Consider the following 22,184-nt stretch of genomic DNA (forward strand, 5'->3'; position numbering starts at 1 on the left):
CAGTCATTTGTATTTCTAGCTCTTCTTCCAAACACCGACACCAGATATTTCCTGACAGAACCTCTGTCTACAGAACAGGTCCACACCTAATAGATGCTCCCCCCATCAATGCCCTCTGTTGACAGAGAGCAACCAGACTGCCCAGCCCTCTGCCGACAGAGCCAGCTGGAAGCTCTGCAAACAGGACAGCCTGGTTAACTGGAAGACCTCTCTGTCGACAGAGGGCCCACCCCGGAGCATCTACATTGTTCTTTGTTGATAGAGGCGCTATGCCTCGTACAGTCAAGACAGAACTCTGCTGGGAAAATCGCTGTGTTCAGTCGACAGATTCTCACTCCTTAGTTTTGACAACAGAAAACCTCTTCTGTTGACAGAACTCGGTACTGTAGACACAGCTTTTGTGATTAGAAACTATAATAGCCCTCATGATAGTTACCTTTCACTTTCCCCAGTTCCACCCAAATGTCCCTTTTTAGCTTGTTTTTGCTTCTCTCCACACTGTACAGTAGGAAAGAGCAGTCTACCCTCAGGAAGAAGAAAATGCCTCTCTGAGCGCTAATACACTATGTGTGTGGGTCCGTATTCTGTTCCAACTGTACTTGTCAACTGGCATTGGTTAAGGTAAGTGGCAGATTGAAATGACTGCAATGTTTTCCATTTGGAAAACAGCTGCTTTAGCCAGATACTCAATAGAATTTATTTTATTTACCATTAAACACATTCCAGCTTCATTTCTGCCCAAAGATGAGTCCCAGTGACAGCTGTGTCGACTATAGAGCAACTATCAGAGCTACGAATGTTAGCCTCTCTTTTCAAAACTGGAAAAGAGAGCTCTTATTAACTTGAAATTGATTGTATGTGCTCAGCTGCACAGCTCTCCTGGGTCAGAGATGATTACCAATTATTATGGATGGGAACTGCCATCATGATCCAGCAAGTGTGAAGAGTAATAAGATTTAAACCTAGCTCTCCACAGCCTCACACTGTCAGCTGGTAGCATCCGTAACCTGGCTTCTCCCAGTGACCCACAATTCTCAGAGGCCGAATGCCACAGGAAGTTCCATCTTGAGGGATCAGATTGACAGTTGTTTTGCCCAGCCCTCAATGCCTCCTTGATCCTATGCAAGTCCCTGGTGTGAGGTTCCCACAGTGGTCCATCTTCTCTGCCTTTGAACTCTCAGTACCGACCTTACCTCTGACTTGAATCCTGATTGACCCTGGATACCCCAACACTGATTCTGATATTAGCCCTCAGATCAGTTCTTTACTCAGACTGTGTCTCTGACTCTCAGCATGACTCCAGCTCCAGTTCTGACCCTGGCTTTACTTCCTGGTTCCCAAGCTCCTGCCACAAGTCCTGCCTACCTCCACCCAGGAGCCTGACAGCAAGTTGCTCTGCACAGATGTTAGTTGTTAACCCTGTCAGGGCACTGCACATTCTTTTGCACATGAGGCACTTCTGACATTTATTGGGGTATTTATATCATGTCATCTGGGCATTATTACGACTCTCAGTCTATGTATATTGCTCGTGGTTATAGGATAAAGTCATAGCTTGTGTTGCTTTACACTTTAGTTATGGAAGGAAGTGTGTGGCGATAAGGGAGAGGATTGCATAATCAGGCCTGCTGACTGGAGGCCAGAGGTGGGCAATTCAAAAGGTCCCAGGGCTGCCAGCTGTTGCTGCAGCTACAGAAGCAACCACAGTGGACAGAACCCCAGCCCTTTAAATTGATGCCAGAGCCCCAAGTGGTGCATTCTGGAAGCGCTAATGGGTAGGTGGGGAACAGGGTGGCCTGGGCAGCCTTAAAGGCTGGCTGCCCCACCTCCGGCCCTTCTGTCTGAGCAAATCTCTCAGCTCACCTGTGCAGAATCCGTCAGTCACATGAGTGAAACCAAAATGGTCAAACTCAGTTTGTCTCAGAACCATACTAATTCCGACAGAGAAGGTAAATGTATCTTGAAACTAGTTGTTTAACAAAAGTGTATGTACATTGGTAACAAACATACAAATTATAGTCCCTCTCATCCTCATCGTGCTATCTCTCATGGTCATAGATACTTCTACACCCCATCTGTTCGAGCAGTAAAGCACTTCCTCTCTCTCTGATATATTGGGTCAATATGGAGTGGAAAGGAAGAATCTGCCCTTCTGAATCAATCCTGCCTCTTCCTTCAGCTGCTTACTATTCCTTTGAGGGCTGCCATCCAAATACAAAGCTCACTGTCTGCTTTTGAGACATAAGACTCCAGAATAATATGCATTTGTCATAAGCAAAATTGAGTCATTTTATTTATGGACAGAGACACACAAAAGTTAGTTGCAGCCACAAGCAAATCCAACATTAATAAAAACTGAATTCTGTTTGGGGAAAACCCATTCTGGCAAGGGGAACCCATTGCACATCCATGGCACTGGGTCTGGGGTAAAGGTCTTTGTAAACCTCAGCAACATGGGATCATATTGCTGAAAAATATGCAGTAGCGTATTACTTGTTAGAGTTTTGTTTTGACGTTGTTTTTAGCATTGTTAGCATTAAAAACCTCAAAATATAGCTTATTTGTTCTTAGCTTTAGATTAAGGGCCACATGCTGCAAATATTTATGCATGAAAGCAGTAGTGTTTGAACTCTTTGGGCCTCTGCAAACGTAAAGGTACTCCCATGTATAAGTGTTTATGCTCGGACTCTAGCTCCCTTTCTCTGAATGTTGTTTAATATTTTATTTTTAATGTACCCAACATAGGGCCATGCCCACCCTCCCTGGCACAGGGGACAAAGGGAAGAGATGGGAAGAATTCTAGGTCAATGCTGAGAAGTGCTGTGCACCTGCACTTTCCACGAAGTCTGTGTGAACTGCAGGTGCATAGCACCTCTCAGGATTTGACTTCACTGGAGCTAGTGCCATCAGTGACCCATTACAGTTACAGGAGCTTCAGAACTGGAGGTTCTGAGGCCCGTGAAGGGCAGGGTGTCACTGCATAAAGAGGTCTCTTCCAGTTCTCTTATGACAGTGGCAAAATGAGTCTCATTTCTTCTTTTATTTGTCACATACCTCAAAACAATACGTCTATCAACATAGTGTCATTTTCTAGAAAACAACAGGAAGAAGTAGTCAATTCAGCAGGAAGGAAGGAAATACCTATCAAATGGACAAAGTGAGAGAGGCATTGTAGATTGCATTCTGTCCAGTTAAGACCACGTTTGGGAATAGCTAAGGCCTTCGGGTCAGTCAGTCTGCATCTCTTTTCCCAATATCAGTGAGCACAATTTCGTGAGATCTAACCGAACGAGGTGCTGGGCTTAGCATGCAGAAGGGGCTGAATACGCAGTGGTCTGGTTGCTGTTCTGGGATGTTCAATCCAATTGTTCTTGTCGTTTAGTGCACATCTGGAGATCAAGCTGGCGGAAGAGAACTGTAGGAACGGTATGCGTGTATGGAGGTATGTCTTTCCACACTCCTTATTCAACAATGGCGTAATTTGCTGCGGCTTCTATTGATCTAAAATAGGCAGGATTAGTGGAAGTAGTTGTGCGATAACATTGAAGCCTTAAGCACTGGTGATCCAAGGCCTGGAAACCTACTTTGGAAGGGACGGGAAATTCTTCATTGCCAGCTTTGTTGGGCAGTTTTCTGTCTGCTGAAATGAAAGAGCTTTAGGAAAATCCATCTGAATACAGAGGGGTTTTAACTTTCGCTAACTAGTATATAGCTTAGTTTTGAAGGAGGAACCCAAGAAACAGCAAACACGGTGAATAATTACACAAAGCCTGAAGCATGGCACCTTGAAAATAGCACAGTCGCATGCAAGCAACCCAATGTCCAGATAGCATTAATTTTTAAAAAGACATTAGAAATACCAGTAAGTTCTTTGATGAATTTTAGAAGATTTTGCAAGGTTTCTTCAAGTAAATAAGCAAATATATTCAGAAATTTTTTAGTGCTGGTAGTTTGAGGGGCTCTGAAAATTGATCCCATCCATGTGGGGCTGAGCAAGCAAAGCAATGCATCTCTCTACATTCCCTTTTCACCCCAAATTTTACGTATTCTAAAATAAGTTTAACTAAAATAAAGAACACTGTAGAATTAAAGTTATCTATTGGGAAAACAGAGATCACCAGCCATCTGAGTCTTCTCATGAAGCGGAGGGACTGGCTTTTCCTTACTTTTATTTTTGGGGTGCTGGAATTCAGCTTTGGTTGTTTGAAAACAAGGCTGAGAAGCACCAGTCTTCCTTGCTGGGACCATTGGCCTTTGCCTTGTGCAGGGTTTCAGGGCCCCATCCCTTTTCAGGGGCCATGGAGATATTCTGCCATTTTTCCTTTTGAACAGTGGCAGGGGTGGGGAACCTCCAGCATGCCACACTGGCTGTATGCAGTTCATTTGGGTTAGCCCTGGTGGGGAGCCAGACTGTTTACCTAGATGTCCACATGCATGGAGCCCCACAGCTCCCAGTGGCTTTTGTTTGCTCTTCCCAGCCAATGGGAGCTGCAGGAAGCAGTGGCCCAGGGTCTGAGGGTCAAAAGCAGCCAGATCACTGTGTAACTACAGCATGGGCACAAACCTAATTATCTGAAGGATTTATGCTAATGAACGAATGATACCCATGTGTTGCTCCAAACAAGGAAGGCAAAAACATGAGCAAATATTCTGGCCATTTGCTTCAGTTATTCTTTAAAAAAAAAGTTTGATTCGTATACAAATTAAATGCACATTGCCTGTAATGGCCTTCAGATTTGCAGGGTTTATGCATTAGTGGTGAAGAATATGGATTGAGCCCAGCCACATAAAAATTTTTGATACTAATTATCTAGTTCTCAGTAGGCTTCACTACAAGAGGATCAAACTGCCTCTTCTAACAACAGTATATGAAACAGGCCTGAACTACAGCATTCCAATCCACCTCTGAACTTTCCTCACACTTGGGAGTGTTTGTATTTGAGATTTGGGTTTGTTTCAATCTTATCGTAAAAATATGCATACGCCACGGAGTTCAGATCTATCTGCTAAAAATATCTGAGTGTCTCTCAAAAATGTCATTCCCTCAAAGGCCTCATAACGGGCTGTGTGGTTGTGGAGAGCTACAAATGTATTTTCCAGACTCCATCAGTTGGTCTCTGTGTGTTGGCCAGAAGGAAGGGGATACAGGCAGTGTTGCCTGTAAATGGTGCATGTGAGTGGCCACCCAGGAGAGCTTCAGATGCTGCCCAACTGATTAGCAGAGCTCCCACAGCTGGCAGCATATGTTTGTATTGGTGGTGTACATCTGTTCATGCTTTGGTGCACTTAACAAAATTTATTCCACACACAGATGGAAAAAAATCTCCTTACAAGGCAATGATGACTCTTCTAGCCTGATTTCCATAGTATTTGGCAGGGTGTCCTAATCTAAACAAACTAGGAGTTAGTGCAGGAAATAGGACTGAATATTCCTAGCTCCACCTTCACAAACAATAGGTTTGTATGAAGAATTATCTCCTCCAAGCAGGCCTTTATTTGTAATAATCTTCCTGCTTCTCTGTCTTTTCAGTTCCTCCTGCCTCAGTCCCACCATTGTTGATGCAACTCCAGGGTCCACACCTGCAGGGAGGGTACCTTGGGCCCCAGAAGCCCTGGAGTAGGGCCCAGCCTTGACTGCAAATTGTGGTATGTGTGTGGGAGGAGGCTTGTGTCAGAAATTTGTACTAAGCCCAAAAAAATTATGGCTGTACAAGACTTTTCCTGTGCACTTCTGCATCTATGGAATAGACTTCCTATATCTCTGTGTTTCACTGACTCTCCATTTCATTCTCAAGATCATGTTAAAACCATCAGGCCAGATCCCCAACCTTGGTACATCGACATAGGCCAGATGGTCCATAGTGCATCTATGTTGATCTATTTATCTGAGGATATGTCCCATCTCATCACCCTTACTTTGGCCTACCTTTGCCTCTGGTGGTGTTTATTGTTTAGGTCCTACCAGTGCACCTTCTAATATTTTCCATGCATGTGTGGAATAAATTTTGTTATGGGCACCAAGGCATGTGCAGATGGGCACCACCAATAAAACCTATGCTGCTGGTTGTGAGTGGCTGTGTGTGCTCTGCTAATCAGCTGGGTAGCATCTGAATCTCTCCTGGGCAGCCACCCAAATGCTTACCTTCCAGGGAACACTGATCACTAGCTCAGTTTTGAAATTGCAAGCAGTGACACCAAATACTTTCACACACACATGACTTTGGTCACAACAAAATAAAAATCAGAAAATAAAAGCGACTTCCAGACTACACTAGTGCCCTTCAAATCTGAACTAAAAGGATTAAAATAGCTGATTGGTAATGGTGAGGGCTACACTGTAAGAGCCTGATTAATTAATCTAACAAATCACTTGGTCTGATGTTTCTGCATTCCTGAAGTAGAAGTCGATAATTGAAGAGGTCAGAAGCTTTGTGCAAATCTATAAAGATGGCTCAGCTACACTGGCCCTAAGCCATTGCATTTGGCATGTCCTTTTAGGAGGGGAAGAGGGGAAGTGTCTCTTCGCTGCACCCAGATCCTCCTGATATTATTCACTGTGTCAGTTCCAACTCTCTAAATTTAAGTTTCTAGCTGCTATGGGTGTGAATGAAGGTCTGTATGTTCTGGTTCATGGTTTAGCATCCACTCACATTTAGGCATTAGCATGACCAGGGCTGTCCATAGGATGGGTGGGATGGCTGCTGTGGGGCCCCAAAAGAGCAAGACCTGGGGTAGCCACCCCAGTTTGCCCTATGGATGGAATGACTCTGAGCCTGGCATTACATCTACATGGTAGGTATTTTAGTTTTTCACAAAGGCAAATTACATAGTTTAATCAGCAACTGAGCTTTGTATCAAGCAGCTACGGAAAGAAATCTATATTTGAGGTTGTCAGTTTCTATATCTTTCTTTGGCTCAGTTTGGTTTCACTCCCCTTTAACCTCATGAGGGAGAAGAAAATTTTAAAAAAGTGTTAATTGTCCTAAGACAAACTGCAAATGCATTAGCCAAACTATTTTCTTTGCCCCTATCTTCCATTTTTAATCTTGATCCCATAATCAAGAATGAAAATCATATTTCATTCATATTTGTTATGCTTTGGAGCCTCCTTTTAAATCTGATTATAACTTCTCATTTAATTGAAATAAATGCTGAACTCGGGGCTAGAATGAATGAAGTTAGCTCAGTAATTCAGATTATATTATTATTTTGCCTTCCTAATTGAATTTGTACATGAATGTGATTCTGTTCTATTGGCCAGTTGTCATTAAGTGCTTCTGTAATGCCAGCAATGTACCATGTGCTTCTGAAAACTCTTACATTCTAGGTAAATACAATAACAATTTCTGTTTTTCAGCCCAAGCAGTTTGCCTTGGATACGTTATATGCTTCATTTGGGATTCAGCCATAAAGAGGCCATTTTCTTTGGCTAGCAAAGAATGCCATCATCCTGGGATATGACAGCTGAAAATTGTACTATACTACATGTCATGTGACAGTTAATTTCACCCAGTTTTGATGGAAGAGCCCATTTTGACTAATAACATTGATGTTGTTAAGAAGTAGCACTTTTATTATGCCATATCTGGTCCTTCCATAGGCACTTTCCACCAGTTTTGGTTCTCTAAGAATGCCCAAAGGAATCATGTAACATTTTTGAAGCTACAAAGGGCTTCTGAAGGAATTAACAAGGTCCCTCTCCATAGCACTATGATTTGCCATTTTGCTTTTCAGATAATTGAAAGAGTCTCTTTCAAAGACACTAAGCTTTGTTTCTGTCCCCTTCAGTGATAGAAACCCAGAGTGGAGAGGCTTTTATTCCCCTCTTTAAGGATTTGGCCTGTCTTTCTAGCATAAACGCTGTCTCTGATGGGATTCCCCACTCCCCTGGGGTGTAGCCTAGGTCCATGGGAAAACTGTGCCCCTTTCGCTCCTTCCAGCCTGGGCTGCCTTTCACAATGCCTAGCTAGTGACTATTTGGATGCTGGGAAGTGAGCAGGCCTATGCCAGCCTAGTGGGAGTGGCTACCGGACCAAGGACCCAACTGAGTTCTTGGGACAACAAATGAGAAAACAGGAGCCGGAGTGCAGGTCACAGGTCACAAGGGAACCAGAGGGTGACACCGAGCAGAGAGCCTCAGGCAGTGGCCAGTGCTCCTCAAAGCCATCCAGGGAGCCAGGGGACACTGCCCAGTGGAACTCTGCCTGGGTGTGTGACACAAGGGAGAAGAGGAAATAGACCCCAGAGTCTCAATGTACCCCCTCATCCAGCATCCTCCTCCTGGTGGTGTAGCTATAAAGGCTGATGAGGAGGTGCTGTGACTTCATGAGACCTCTGATGGGGTGTGCATAAATAAACAGGTGAGGGGGAAAAGTGCAGCCAGAACCTCATAAGGAGGTTCTGGAGGAGCTGGAATAGGGGCTGCAACCTGGCACACTTGAGGGTAGACATGCACCAGGTTTTCTGTCATGCTGCAGGAGGGCCAAGCATCAGGGATGGTGGTGAACCATGCCAGGTTCGCACCCATGCTTGTGGCTCCATGAAGGAGCCACCAACTGCTGTCCCCAGCAGGCCTCAGGACCAGCGTGGAGTGAAGGCTGGCCCACCAGGGTTCCTCACCCTCTTGAAGGGACAGATAGCCCACCACTTGGTGTCAGGGGTGGGGGAAATGAGGGTGAGGAGGTGGAGCATATGGAGCACTAGCATGTGCAGGAGGTCCTCTGGGCGCTGTCCAGAAGCAGCTTGTTTGTGACAAGCACCAAACCCTTCAAATGCTGTGATCATGCAGCACAACCACATGTGGAGCCTACACTCTGCTGGATTGCAGAAATGCTCCCCGAGTCACTCAGGAATCACACAGAGAAAGGCACCAGAGCCAGATCTCCCCAGCTCCCAGTACTGTACCTCAGGAATTGACCATCCAGTCTGCCAATTGGTTCACCACTTCACCAAGGGAAAGTTGCTCTACACCAGCCTTTGTACAACCTGAGACGATTTGCTACATTCTTCGTACCAACTCACTGGTAAAGATAAGCAGTAAAATAAGTATTGACTACAGAGAGGGAATCTGAGTGGTATTAAGCAATAGGCAAAAAGTCAGGATAGCTTCCAAAGAAAATAAATTTATAAACACACAGTCTAAATTCTCAAACCGATCAGATTGGGCAACAACTAAATCAAGTGGTTTTTTCTCATCCCACTGGATAATTGCAGGCTATAGCATGTGGATTTCACCCTTCAAATCTGGGCCAGTACCCTCAGTTGCAATCTTCTGTCTTTTCAGTGTGTTGGTTGCTTGCAGCATAGGTGGGCAGAGACAGTCATTCCAATTCATGTTGGGGAGAGAAGGCCCCTAGGGGTCCCCCCAAGCTGGGGCCTTGCCCCCTCCTTTGTCTGTCTGTCTGTCTGTCTCTCGCTCTCTCTCTCAGCCCAGACCAACTTCTTTCCAATTCCTTGTTCCAATTCAAAATCCTCAGGCTCCATCTCCCCCTTTGTCTGCAGTACAGAGGTGCCACCTAGGTTACCTTCAGCAGGAGCCCCACGCCCTCTGTGAGCCACACACATATCCCCCATTACATCACAGTGATGGAGGAAGACCTTGGACCCGTAATTGTTTTTTATACCATTAGTCCATGCTTTTGCAGAATGCAAGTTCAGGCATGTCTGGTAGGCATTGCTGAGTCCCTAAGCAAAGCTCAGTAATTCCCTTAATGTGGCCTCAGGAAGGTGAGTCATCAAATTCTGGCTTTCTTACTGGACAAAGTCTATTCAACAACACCCACTTGTTTGTTGGTTACCTCCCTGATCAGTGTCTCTGTAGAGCTAGTGTCTGGGTGCTTCCCAAACCCATACCACTTCACACCATCTACAGTCTCTATGCACACAGCAGGGCCAGGCAAAATACAGCCCATGGGCTTAGTCTGGCCCAACACACCAATGGATCTGGCTTGCAGAGCCTCAAAAAGCCGGTGCAGGGCCATGCATGTTTGTATATGCTGAGACCCCCAGGAAGGGGAGAGGCTTCTCATCTGCCCCACCCCCAAGAGTTTCCAGAGGCTGGTTTCCAGCCTATAGGAGCTGGCTATCTGCAGGATGGGCAGCATGTGAAGTACCCTTCCCGCACCCCAGTTCACAGCTTTCCACTCTGAGACATGGAAGGTAGGGACCTGGCTGAGGAACCTGCTGGGCTGCTGGCCAGGAGCCACCTAGGTAAGTACCTCCTGGCCAGAGCCCGCCTATAGCTCTCCAGCCCCCACACTGTCCCCAACACTCTGCATCTCCTCCTGTACTCCTACCCCATGTAACCCAAACCCTCTGCATCTCTGCTTCTGCACCCATAACCCTTCCCACATACTGAACCCCCTCCAGGTCACAACCCCTTTCCAGACAAATCCCTGATCTCCAGTCAAAACCCAAATCTCTGCACCTCCTCCTACACCTCTCCTCTGGTTCAGAATTCTCTCCTGCACCCATACCCACTTCTAGACCCTGCAACCGTCCTGCAACCTAGTCCCCTGCCCCAAGTCACAACCCCCTCCTGCTCCCAAATTTCCTCCCAGATCCTACGCCACCACCAGCACCCTAATTCCTTACCTTAAATTCCCTTCTGCTCCCACCCAGGGCCAGACCCTGGCCCCATACTTCCACCATTAATGTCATGGAAAGGTGTAGCCTTTACTACTTACCAAATCAAAATTATTGCCACCTCCAAGATAAAGGGGCAGAGATTTAATCTACATTACTTCTGGGCTAAGGCTGAGTATTAAATGTGTCACTCAACATGTTTTCGCTTTCATTCAGGGTGAATAGGAGACTCTGAATTCTTAGATGCTTAAATATTATACTAGCTAGTTGGGCAGCCAAAAGCCGTTTGTTTTTAGGTCTTACTGAATTAAAAAGGAAGCTTTTTGCTGCTAAGCAGCACTACATTTACCATTTTAAGACCTACCCTTCAGGAAACATGAAAGGGATACCTATCTTACAAGAGCTGACAGTATTAATAGGCAATTGGAAGTCTTTGCAACCTATAGTTAGTTACTAGTCAGACTCAGTCTATAGTCTCAGAGAGAGGTGTGTGTTTGCCATCTCCAGGCCTCTAATTTTCTTGTCTGTTAACCCCTGCTCTGCGGGAGTTCTTGTGCTGAATTGTACCAAGCAGCATTCTGATAAAGAGATTTTTTTAATTAATTAATCTTTTTCTTTTGCAATCACATCAGGTCTTGGGCACCAGGATGCAGTAATATGGAGGGCAGGTCCTGACCTTTCATACAAGCATCAAAGGACCATTGATGGCAATATGTTCAAATCTGAACATTTCAATTGTTTCTACAGAACTCAGCATAGAGAGCTGAATTTATCTGTAGCTCTGTTCAAACTTTTTCTGCCCCCATGTGAATAATAAAAAAGTCTCAAAAATAGTATTAATAATTATTGTTAATAATACTTTTTAGTTCCTGTCATCTGAGGAGCTCACAATATGTTATAAACATTACAGAATTAAGCCTTGAAATAACTCTGTGTAGTAAATAAGTTTTCAAGGAAACTGCAATAGGCTAAAACTGAAATTTTTAAAAGTAGTTGGCAACTTTGGCGCCTACATGCTTAAATCACTTTTGAAAATAGGATTTCAGTTCCTGAGACAATTTGATGACCCTCAAAAGTCAACACCCAGGCTACAAATGGAACCCAGGTCTCTCATTCTCCACCCATACCCACTCACTGCCTTCCATGCATGGCTACGGTGACAAACTGGTTTTGTCAGTAAAACTGATGGAATAGCCACACACACAATGTGTTTTGCTGACATGTCAGCCATGAGGTATAACGCTGCTGTCAATAGGTTCTGTTGCCATAAAAAGCTTTTTGGACACTCTAATGGGCCTTCTATCAACAGACAGGGCATCCAGAACAATGGCAGCCCCATCTAGTGAGCTTCTGGGTGCCTGTTTTGTCAAGAGAGCAGCTGGGCAGCCCAGCTGCTCTGTTGACAGAGCAGAGCCCTATTCCAATTGACACTTGCATGTGACCGCACTCTGTCGACAGAAATGTCACCCGGAAATCTCTTCCGACAGTGACGTCTGTAGTGTAACCGTAGCCCATATGTAAACAGCTCTTTTTTTTCAACTTCCACCTGCATTGGGATAATCTTGGAACATTCATTCTGCCTGAAGTAGCCTCTTCTCTTTTTTCAACTGCATCCCTTATTTTCCACAGTGAAAACAAATTACTTCAAAGCTAACTGATGCGTCACATATCCACCTGTTGGCTTTCTCTTGGAACGTAAACTGTTTCTTCACTTTCCTCTCCCTTTTCGTGCAATAACTCGTACATCCATTGTCATTGTTTCATAGAGCAGTCCAGGGCCTGAGCTTGCAGCACTTCCATACCCATGACTCCCATGGAAGGCAATAGGCTTGTTTGGTTTGCCACTGTCCTACACTTTGTGCTTTCCTTGCCTGACAATGTAAGAAGGATGCAAAGTGATGTACCACAATAGCATACCACAATGGTAATATTTCACATACCCACTTGGGGCAGAGAGGTGTGGATAATTCAGCCAAAAAAGCATTTTAGGGGTGTAATAATTGAATTTATAGGCCCACTAACTCTTTAAAAAACAGGTAAAACCTTGTCTGAAAGGAGGTGTGATCTAGTGGTTGGAGGTCAGGAGGAGGAGCTCTGGTATTACACTATTCCCGCAGTGCAAGAGAATTGCCATATATTGTACAGCTGGGGAAGGCATAGTTGAGTGTTACTGAGCTCCAGTCATGCTGGAATAGTCTCTTGAAGGCATTATATGTCCATTCGAAATTATACCAGGTGCCAGGCTGAATCCACTGTCTTTGGCTTTTCTCCCTTTCCTTCCCCCCAGTTGTGTCATACACTGTGTGGCTGCAGTTGAAAACACAGCACTCTGTGCCTCACTTTCCCTACAAGTAAAATGGGATTATATAACTTCGCCCTGTCAACGTGCTGTTGAGATAATAAAGGGTCTCATTCTGCTCCCACTGAGGTCATTGGATGTTTCCCATAGCTAAAGGAAACTAATATTTTAAAGTGCACTGGAAGTAGAAGTGCTCTATAATGCTAAGTCTTCTTAATTTTGAGCAGAAAGTGTGATAGTTTTTCTGGAGAGAACAGAGCAAATCACCAAGAAACCAATCACTTAAAAACATCCTCAATCTCACAGTTTCTGGGATATTTTTCTCTTTGCTTTATTTTGTTTTTCACTCCACTAACATGTCAATTTCCAAATGGTCTGGAGAGAAATAAGGCAGCTAATATTTCCCTTTGCTTCTTCTACTAAAGCAAATGGCGGTTGAGAGCACTCACAGAATAATCTAAAGTGACTAATAGTAGATCCAGGTGGTGGAGGACAGATATCAACCAACAGAGCCATAAAAAAAGATGCTGTGGAAACGAGTTTTAAATACCTTGGTCTATACTTAATAATCTCTTGTGGGAAAAGGGTGACATGGCAGTCTTTTTGCAAAGTAAGAGATGTACCGACTTGGATATCCCCACCTGCAGTAAAGCGCACAATAATATGTAGCACAGTGATTTTTATTACTTTGTGTGGTGTCTGCAGCCCAGAGATGTTTATGCAGGAAATGTTTACAATAATTCACTGCAAATAACTCTGGCTCTTTCTGCTGTTACTGTAGTCTCATAAATCATCCCCCTTGCAGCTCTTTTGCCTTATATAACCTCTCACATTGGCTACATCTGCACTAGGGCACTACATTGCAGTAGCCTGTTTTGAAGTAACAACATCGAAATTGGCTACTTTGACGCATATCTTCCACACGTCCTCCAGGGCTGGTGCCGTCAACGTTCAACATCAAAGTAGCAATGGGGAATATCGAAAGGAGCCGCCCCGGAAGGAGACACGGAGCATCCACTCACACAAGTGCTCCCTGTGAAATTAGGGGCCAGGAAAGCCCGCGGACGGGGTCACAGTCTGGACTAGCCCTTCCGGGGCAAAAGAAAGCAGCTCCTTTAAAGGTCCCCTCCCAGACACACCCGGCCTGCACAGCACGAGGTCTGCAGAGCACTAGCCACACTCTCGCAGACTGAGGCAGAGCAGCTATAGACCGCCAGCAGCAGCACCTGGAAGCCTTTCAGGTAGTCACTCTGGGAGCAAGCGCCCTGCTAGGTGCTGCACGGGAGTCCGCCCAGCAGCCCTCCTCGGAGGCAGATGGGGATGCCCCTGACCACCATGCTCCCCTGTTCCTCCCCTACTGGGTGCTCCGCCGCCTCTGGAGCTACCCCACCAGCTCCGAGTGGTGGGAGCAGCTGGTCATGGGGGAGTGGGACAACGACCAGTGGCTGTGGAACTTCCGCATGCGCGGGCAGACCTTTGTGGAGCTCTGCCAGTGGCTCACCCCCACACTGAGGCACCAGGACACCCAAATGCAGCACACCCTCCCCGTCGAGAGGAGGGTCACAATAGCCGCCTGGAAGCTGGCCACTCCAGACAGCTACCGCTCCGTGGGACACCAGTTTGGAGTGAGAAAGGCCATGGTCGGGGCTGTCATCATGGAGGTAAGGAGTGGGAGAAGGGGGGCCTGGGGGGAGGGGCCTGGGGCACCCTGCACACCCTCATGGGCGCTTGTGTCCCCGCCCCACAGGTGGTCTGTGCCTCAATGCCATGCTGCTCCAGAGGGTCATCCGAGTCGGGGACCTGGACGCAGCTGTCGCTGGATTTGCTGCCATGAGGTTCCTGAACTGCTTTGGGGCCCTGGATGGGACCCACATCCCCATTCACGCCCCAGACCACAGCGGGGGAAGATACATCAACCGGAGGGGCTACCACTCCATGGTCCTGCAGGCCATGGTGGACAGCAGGGAATGCTTCCAGGATGTGTATGTGGGCTGGCCCAGCTGTACACACAACGCCCATGTTTTTAGGAACTCGGGCCTGTGCCGCCAGCTGAAGGCGGGGAGCTACATCCCCCAGAGGGAGATCCCTCTGGGGAACACCACTGTGCCCCTCTGCCTTGTGGCAGATACAGCCTACCCCCTCCAGCCCTGGCTCATGTGCCTGTACACTGGCTACCTCACCACCAGCCAGAAGCGGTTCAATGCCTGACTGAACCATGCCCGCCAGGTGGTGGAGAGGACCTTCAGCTGCCTGAAGGGCTGTTGGCAGTGCCTCCTGGCCCACCTGGATGTCAGCCTCCAGAATATCCCCCAGGTTGTGGGCGCATGCTGCCTGCTCCACAACATTGTTGAGAGCAAGAGGGAGGCATTCGTCCAGGGGTGGGCAGTCAATGCCGGCATGGGCTTCCCCCAGCCAGCCACCGCACCCAGTCGCCAGGCCCAACGGGAGTGGGTATGGGTCTGTGAGGCCCTGCAGGCCCATTTTAACAGGGAAACCCCTGAGCGCCTCCCTGGCCTTCCCCGGAGGGCCTTCCACACACCACCCACACCACCCGTACACCGCCCCCCACCACCCGCACAACATCCCCCCAACAAGCACATGTCTCAGGTTCTTTGGAAAATAAAACTGTGGATTATTGAATACTGCTAAAACTGTCTTATGTGCACAACCAAAACTGGAACCAATATACAAAGGGGGACAATTATATACAAGGGGGACAACTACATACAAATGGGGGGGGCCAGTGGATGGCTTGGCCGTCGGACCATCAATCTGGGGTTGGGTTAGAGGAGTGCAACCCCCAGCAGGTACGGGTCACGGTCCCCCCCTTTGTCCACGGTCCCAGCGTGGCCAACTGGGGTCTGGGAGGACCAGCAGGTACAGCCGGGATGCCTCCACCAGCTGGTCTTCAGCCCCAGTGGGCTCTGGTCCTGGGGGGCTGAGGGGCGGCGTGGCAGGCAGCGCAGCAGGTGAGGCGGTAGGCGAGGCAGGTGGGGCAGCAGGGGGGCATTGGGTGGAGTGGCAGGGAGGGCGGCGGGAGGGCAGCAGGGAGCAGGAGCTGGGTGACAGCTTCCGGGACAGACCCAGCTATGTCCTGGAAGAGGCCCATGAATGCCTGCCATGCCATCCGGCGCCAGGTGGACTCCTCCCTTTGGAAGTGGAGCCTCTCCTCGGCCACCTCTGGAGAGCCGCCAGGAGATGGCGGGGTCCACGGGGGCCATCCCCTCGGTCCAGCAGTGGTGTGCCCATCCTGCTGACCTCGGAGGTGTCCCCAGGTTCTGGTGGTGCCTGAGTTCTGGCAGGCTCTCGGGGACCACGGAGGGTGCCTGGCTGCCTGGGGCCTCAGATGGTGCAGCTGTGGAGATGGAGAGAGGGAGGGGAAGGCTGTTAGTACTGTGCCCTGGCCCGTGGCCCATTCCCCCTGTCCTTCCTTGGGTGCTGGGTCTCCGTCTCCGCTTGGTGAGTGTGGTGTCCCTGTTAGAATCATAGATTCATAGATTCTAACAGGGACACCACACCCACCGATGGGGGATGGAGACCCAGCACCCAAGGAGGGACGGGGGGAATTGGCCATGGGCCAGGGCACAGTACTAATAGCCTTCCCCTCCCTCTCTCTGTTGGCTGGCCCCATTGTATGGTCCCCCCTCCCCCTCCTGATGTTAGGACAGGGAGCTGTCCATGGGACAGCTCTGATGGCCATGCTGCCGTCCTGGGACCATGCTGTGGCTGGGCAGTTGCGGGTCGGGGTCCTCTGGAGGTGTGTGGGGTTATCATTCGTGTCTGGTGCCCCATGTCCCGGGGGTGTGTGCCCTGTGGGGTACATACCTGACTGTCCACTGCTGCAGTTGGGGGAACCCCGGTGGGCAGACGCCTGGCTTGTGCTCCACGAGGGGAGGTCTATGAGGAGCTCCCCCTCGATGCTGCTAACCCCTCCTCCACCGTCCCAAGAAGGGGTATCCTTGGGTGAGCCCCAGGGTGCAGAGCTGGCCTGTGGGCCAGACTCTGGCTCTGAGGCCTGCTGGGATTTCTCGGCTGCAATGTCCAATGTGGCCTGGCGGGAGGAGGTGTCCTGGGGGTTCATAGTAGCCCCGATCTTCCTGTAATAGGGGCAAGCGGCGGGGGTGGTCCCAGACTGGCTGGCTGAGTCCTGGGCCCGGGTCTAACCCTGCTGCAACTCCTTCACCTTACTCCGGATGTAATCCAGAGTGTGGGCAGGGTGACCCCCAGTGGCCAGGCCCTTGGCTAATCAGGCAAATGCTTCCATGTTCCGCTGCTTCCTCCCCATCACGTGGAGCACCTCCTCTTCACCCCAGAGCCCCAGCAGGTCTCGGAGCTCAGCTTCCAACCAGGAGGGGCCCTGCCACTTTTTGGCCCCCCATTTGGCTGCTGCAGTCCCTGGGTCCCCTCAGGGGAGGAGCCCTGGGGGAGCTCAGGGAGATGGTTTGATGCCATAGTGCTGGGTGGTCAGGTCGGAGTCCATAGAGGGCGTGCAGGGCAAGCACGTGCGTGTGCTGCTGCCTGCACACTCTCAGCTTCCTGCCACAGGAAATCTGGGGCCGTGGTGCTTTAAGGGCCACTGCGCGTGGCAATCATAGAGCCCCGCAGAGGCTGCACAGCACATCTCAACCCCTCAGCTGATGGCCACCATGGAAGACCCTGCTATTTTGACATAGTGGGACGCGGGTTGTCTACACACACCCTACTTTGAGGTTGAATGTCGAAGTAGAGCGCTATTCCCATCTTCGGATAGGAACAGCAATTTCGACGTCTTGTCACCTAACGTCAATTTCAATGTCGAAATAGCACACGGCGCATGTTGACGTGGCGCGTGCTATTTCAATGTCGTGCTGGCTACTTCGAAGTAGCCAGCTAGTGTAGACGCACCCATAGTGACAGAATGCATGCCACCTTCTGTTACATGAATATTAACCAGTAGGTTTCATATAATTCATGAAAAACAAGGGAGAAAACATATTGTCATAAACTTTTTCCAAAACAACTGCTATTAAACTCTGCCTTCCATAGCCAACTCCTGCAAACCCTCCTTTAGCAGAGTGCTGCAGTTGACTTCAATTGGATCATTAGCCTAAACAAAGAGTGACAGGTTGAGACCATAAATGCTGCTGCTTCAGTCTGTACTCAGATAAAACTCCCTTTAATGTCAATGAGTAAGGACTTCAGAATCCATGGTATTTGCAAGTAGGGCCAACTTCTTCTCCCATTTAGATTAGTGTGAAGCCAGACCAACTCCAGCAACATTTGCACAGTTACTCTGGACTCAAATGTGTGTAACTTAGAGATGATTGTGGCCTGGAGTCTCCAGTAACTAACGGCCAGAGGTGGAAAAAGTGCCCAAAAAATTGCTTGAGTAAAAATGCAGCTGCTTTCCCTGCTGGGGACTTGAGAACAATGAAGATGTGGGGCGTATGTGCACGTGTGTGTGCTTTTACTCAAGTAGTTTTCCAGAGGGACACCAGTGGCTTGTGTTTAAGTACGTTCCCCTCAAAGCAGCTGTATGTTTACTTAAGTAACTTTTTGGGTATTTTTTCTACCTCCATAAGAATTAATCTTTAATTAAAGACTGTCATGTGATGAAACCTTCAGAAGTGCAAAATTGGCAATACTATAGGATGATCCTACATCATAGGCACCAGCTGGAGGAGCCGGGGAGAAAATCAGTGGATGCCGAACACCCACGACCAGCCAAGCTCCCTGCTTCTACCTCCCTCCCCCCACATATACACCTCTTCCCTGCCAGTGCCCCTGCTGGCTAACTCCTCCCACACTGCTCCCTGAGCACCACAAACTTCTGATTCACAGGGTTCAGGAAGCTCCAGGAGGGAGTGGGAAGGAGATGGGGCATGGAGGGAATGGGGTAGGGGTGAAGTTTGAGGAAGGGGTGGAGTAGGGGGAAGGCCCTGGGATGGAAGGTGAGGTCAAGCAGCCCCAAGCTTCCAGGGAGGTCAGTGCCTATGCCCAATATGCAGACTCAGTTTGCTCTTTCTTTTTTTAAAAAAAAGTTGGCTTTGTTCTCCTACTCCATGTCTTGCCACTTGAATGCAGTGTAGAAGTCAAACTTGTCAGTTTCATGGTATTAAACATCTGGGGACAGGTCTGCTGGTGTAAATCTATGTGGCTGCTCTGATTTCTCTGGTGTTGCATGGATTTATGCCCCCTGAGTATCTGGTCTGCATGTTTTGCAAAATATATTTATTTAAGTAAGCCTACAAACACATAAACCAGCACATGTCTATATGTTCTTGATGCCCTTGATATAACAGGTTGAACTTCTCTCATCCAGCAACCTCAGGACCTGATCAGTGCCCGACGAGAGACTTTGCTGGACCACGGGAGGCCAATATTGTCTGGCACATTACCAACACCTTCACTGCTTGTTGTACTCTTAGAAGACCTTTAGGGGTAAATTACAGCTAAATAACAGCACAGAACACACAGAGTCAGGACTGGTGGCTGTAAACGAACTTTATGGGACCACAGGAAACTTGGCCACGCCCATGATAAGTAGGCGTCCAGCTAACTAAAATCATGCCAGATTATGGATGTTGCCAGATGGGGAGTTCTGAATTTGGGGTGCAATGTATACAAGAAAAATAAAATGTCCAAACATAACTGGAATGTAACTGTATTATTGAATATAACCTTCAAACCAGGAGGCTGAAAAGTTTGAATACAGCCCCAGACAGTTTTTCACCTGTCTAGGAAAAATATAAGCTTTGTAGAATGCCATGAAAGTCCCTGAATTTAGTCTATTTCAGACCAAGGAAGGGGAAGTGAACTGTAAAACTGTGGGTCCCTCACAGTGACCTCTAATGCCACCAACCTTTTCTCACAGGAGGCAGAACACTTGCCTTTGCTGCTGTCGTGGGATGAGACAACAGGAAAAGAGAATGGTTCTGCTGTAAACTGGAGAGGTTAACCAGGAGAAAGAAGACAGCAGTAATCAGCAGCTATGCTTCATTAGAAGCAAGTCTTTATTATTATACATTAAAATGAATTACAACAAGTGAAGTTAAACAGCCAGAAAAATCAATCTGGGTTTCAAGTTCACACAGACCTCTAAATCAACATGTGAAGTCTATCCCACATGCGTGCCCTGAGCCCCTACCTGCATCAAAAATGTGTGGAAAGTAAGGGAAGGAAAACTGGAGTTACTCCCTTCCTTACTGGAGACGTGACCCTTATGCACCATCACATTAGTTCTCTAGAGGCTGAACCTCTGTAATCCAGAACTCTCTCATACGGCAACATCTGTAATCCAGCATGATTTTACTTATCCAGAGTACCAATGTGTGTGGCCAAACTTCCCACAGTCCCATGAAGTTTGTTTACAGCCACCAGTCCTGGCTGTCAGCGTTCTGTGCTTTTATTTAGCTGTAACTTACCCCCTAAATGTCTTTTAACGGCCCAGTAAGCAGTGGAAGTGTTGATAACGTGTTAAACAATATTGACTTCCCGTTGTCCAGCAAATTCTCTCTCGGCACCAGTCAGGTCCCAAGGGTGCCGGACTAGTGAGGTTCAACCTGTAGTACAATGCATTTTTTATGCTTTGTGTTGGCTTCTACTGGAGTTACTTCCCATACAAAGTATTCAATAAAGAAGCTCTTTCCATACAATAAAATATTAATGGATTTCCCCACCCCCCACCAAGCTGTGCTTGCTTTGTTTGCTGACAGTTGGCACAAATTGAAGATTGTATTAGGCAGTGTGATCTCTTGTAATTATGTAAATTATTTCCTTGAACTACTCACCCAAAGATGTGGTGATGTGTGCACAAGGGTTTTGGTAGAAGGAAAGGACTCTGATACTTCATTTAAATTCTACTGAGGGATTCACCCTGTCTTTCGAATAACTCCCTCCAACACTTTTCCCCAAATAAAGACATCTTTCCTTAGCAGTAGTTGATTTTTGCACTGTTTTTCTGATGGACATGTTAGCAAAAGAGAATAATAGATAGGGAGACCTTGAATGTATAGGCTTCCTTCTTTGTTGTCAGACATGCAGACGCAATTTGAAGTCTGCTATTTTATTTTTCCCTTTTCCACTCAGTCTCCAACATTTGTATAGTAATCACTTTACTCTCGTCCCTAGTTCATAAGACTTGTTGTCGTTGCTGAAAATAGAGGAGTTCGAGGGCAGACAATTAAACTGTCTGCCTCTTTAGAACTGGTGCTTCAAAATCTTGCTCAGAACCAAAAAATGTTTGACTTCACTGAAAAGAAAATTGTCTTTTACCTGAATGTTTTACCTGAATATGACGGTGGTGCAAATGTCACTAGCACGACTGGAGGAAAGCACTGAATGCAGCTTTCATTTTCGTTCATATTTTTTCAGTTTTTTTTATGCTGTGGAAATGTATGTTGTTGTTTCCTTTTAAATTGTCTCACAGTTGACCTCCCCTTTTCTTGTTCTCATAAATAGACCTGACTGGAAATAGTCGATTTCATGTGGGGAAAATGAGTTAGTTTTATTCAAACAACTTGATTAAACAAATTGATTTTTTTAATTGGGGGGGAACCCACATTTCTTTAAAAGAAAAATCTTTCCTCTCATAATCTTTTTCATTGTAAAAGAGGAAAGTAGAAGGGTAGAAGAGGAGCAAAAAGGAGGATAGTGGAAATCAAACCTCCCCACAAAAAAAAAATAAAAAAATAAAAAAGATATTTCCACTTTTCAAGTTTTGATTCATCAACATTATTTTAAAGCAATTTTACATTAATAATTTTGTTTTAGCAAAATGGCAATTTTTCCTCCAAACATTTCTGAATGAAAAAAATGTAACCAATTCTATTCACAGACAACATGGGAGAAATGCTACTCTGACAATGTATATTACCAGGATTACAGAATGTTGTACAATTACAGAATGTTGGCAAAACAAGCTATCAACAAATGTAGGAAACACCCCACATATATCTCCTTATATGATCCCAATCACAGTAGCCTCTGAGTGCTCGGTGATCGTTAGTGGAAAGTGAAGAAGGCAAGTATTATCCCCATTATATAGATGGGAATCACAGGCAAAGAGGTTAACTATGTTGAACAAATCTCCCCAGTCTCAGCCTAAAGTCTTACTCCCTCACAAGTGTCTCTCAGGAGAAGGTAGAGCCCACCCACAATGGGGTTTCACAATGTTTGGTGTTTTGTTGCTGCCCTTTATCTGCCACCATTTTCCCTTGCTAATTTGGATGCAAGGTTGCTATGCTGTATAGAGTCCTCTCTGCAATAGCTTGTCTATCTTCCAGATTCAGAATGGTGTCTCACTGAAGCAAACAAGAGTGCG

General features: G+C 47.0%; 1 protein-coding gene and 1 long non-coding RNA gene across 2 annotated transcripts in view; both read left to right on the top strand.

Annotated features, from left to right (window-relative positions):
- LOC142021305 (uncharacterized) overlaps positions 1-528 on the top strand; it is a 43,519-nt gene extending 42,991 nt beyond the window's left edge. Inside the window, exon 4 of the long non-coding RNA XR_012647658.1 lies at positions 477-528. This is a non-coding gene — a long non-coding RNA (uncharacterized LOC142021305). The remainder of the gene's footprint in view (positions 1-476) is intronic.
- Positions 529-3,413: 2,885 nt separating this feature from the next.
- Positions 3,414-22,184, top strand: part of NR3C1 (nuclear receptor subfamily 3 group C member 1) — a 193,955-nt gene continuing 175,184 nt past the window's right edge. The window contains exon 1 of the mRNA XM_075009950.1: positions 3,414-3,442. The gene's annotated coding sequence lies outside the window, so the exon portion shown is untranslated. The remainder of the gene's footprint in view (positions 3,443-22,184) is intronic.

Source organism: Carettochelys insculpta, chromosome 15 (genome assembly GCF_033958435.1).
Source record: "Carettochelys insculpta isolate YL-2023 chromosome 15, ASM3395843v1, whole genome shotgun sequence".
In the NCBI taxonomy this organism is placed as follows: domain Eukaryota; kingdom Metazoa; phylum Chordata; order Testudines; family Carettochelyidae; genus Carettochelys; species Carettochelys insculpta.